The sequence below is a fragment of the Vitis vinifera genome, chromosome 7 (genome assembly GCF_030704535.1).
Source record: "Vitis vinifera cultivar Pinot Noir 40024 chromosome 7, ASM3070453v1".
In the NCBI taxonomy this organism is placed as follows: domain Eukaryota; kingdom Viridiplantae; phylum Streptophyta; class Magnoliopsida; order Vitales; family Vitaceae; genus Vitis; species Vitis vinifera.
The window spans coordinates 532,029-534,105 of record NC_081811.1 but is presented as its reverse complement, the minus strand read 5'-3'; positions in this window follow the sequence as shown (position 1 = coordinate 534,105).

The following is a 2,077-nucleotide window of genomic DNA, read 5'->3' as shown; positions in this document are numbered from 1 at the left end:
ATCTCTGACCCTTGATTTTTCAGTGAGATATCCACGTGTCGAAATCCCAGATGAAGAAGAGGAGTCAGACTGTGGCCTGCAGAGCAGTGAGGAGGATCATAATTGGGCTGCTGCAGCTGCTGTTATTATTTATTAAATATTAAATGCTTAAATAAATAATAAAAATAAATTTATTTTTTGTTAAAAAAAAAAAAGGGCAAAGGAGGAGAGCAGTGGGCTACCCTGGAGCGGCGCACATGGGATAAGGTTAGAAGGAAAGGTGACAAAGGCAACAAGCTCACATGCAGAGTTGGGGTGGGACCCACACCTAGAATGAATCTCAGCACATGCTTCTCTTACACGTGGGTCCCACTCCCCTCTTAACCAACCACCGATTTTTTGGGCCGTCTTCATTTTCATCGCCATTTTTTCACATTTTTATTTTTCTTTTTTATAAAAAATGCAGTAATAGTAAACTACAAAAAGGACCCTTATATTTTCACTTATATTTATTTAAGTCATGTTTGAATATATATATATATATATATATATATATATATTAGATTAAAAATCCTATAAAAAAAAAAGTAGGAATTCATGTGTAAAAAATTCATACATTTGCCAAAAAAAATTAATTTAAGAAGGTAAAAAAATTTCATTTTTTGTATTTTTAAAATTCTAAAAAGAGCTTTTAAGAACATATAATGATCTTATATTTTATATATAAGTTTTTATTTTAAAAAATAAAAACCCAAAAGTGTATCAAGTTGTTACCAACTCTTAAACTATTTTTTTTAAGTAATATCAAACTTATTGATATCCTATTTTGTAAAATCTAGATTGACCAATTATAAAATGTCATATGTTTAATACATATCATATGAGTTTCGGCTTAATACTATCGAATATCATGTGTTTTGATATTAACATAATAGAGGACACATATCATCCTTGATCTCCATGCATAGATGAATCCATCATTTAGGTACTCCTTCCATAACTTTTATACGATAGTTTCATGTCAGTTAGATATAAACACGTATCCTCAAATCGAGAACTCTAATAATAAAGTGTCTATTCTATTATAATGTTATATATTGTTTTATTTGATATTATAACATTCAAATGCTTAAATCATATGGAATTTTAAATTATTATAATGGAAAATATTAATACAATAACTTATTTACCATTGCCCAAAAAAAAAAAAGATTTGAATTGAGATGTTAGAATATAAAGAGAATTTTCCCATAGTGCTACTTGATAGATGGTACAAAATATTAAAAGGGAAATTTTAAAATAACTCTTATACATTTGACTTCTTATCAAGTCCAAAGCACAAAACAAAAATTTTGAAAAAGAGGTAAAAAAAAATAAAAACCTAAATTAAATATATCATTTTGAGATAAGAGATTATTAAAGTTAGTGTAATTTATACTAAAAAATAAAAATAAAATGAAAATGAAAGTTTCTCAATATATAGAGATTAGGTTGGAAAAAGGTAAAAAAATATGTTGGAAGAATAAAAAAGAAGATGTCTCCCATGTGTGAAGTAGATTTGGGACCAAACACCACATAAAGGTTTGTCCATGGATGCCCTAATGGCAAGGCAGTTGAGTGTGGCTTTCAAATATTAATGCAAATCTTTCTGCTTTTGTGTTCAAAATATTTTTGGGGCACAACCCAACACTTAATGCTGCCAACATGTTTTCTATGCCACCTTGTGGTACATAGGTTTGGGATTTTTCTACCTTATGTTATTAATGTTTGGATCTTCAAAAGAAAAAAAAAAGGAAGAAGAAAAAGAAAAGAAAGCCCTTCATATGTTTGGTTTTTGGAAAAATTTGAGGAAATACAATGAAAAAGGAAATAGAGATAAAATAAAAAAATAGATTTAAAATTAATTAATTATTTTTATATGTTATTTCAAATTCATTTTACTTATTTTAATTTTTCCATATAAAAATTAAATAATTACAAAATATATAAATTTTTAACTAATTTTAATTATATTTATTTTTACTTGATTTCTTTATAATACAATCAAATATGATAAAATCATTTTATTTAAAATAAAATAAAATAAAAATCTTTAATA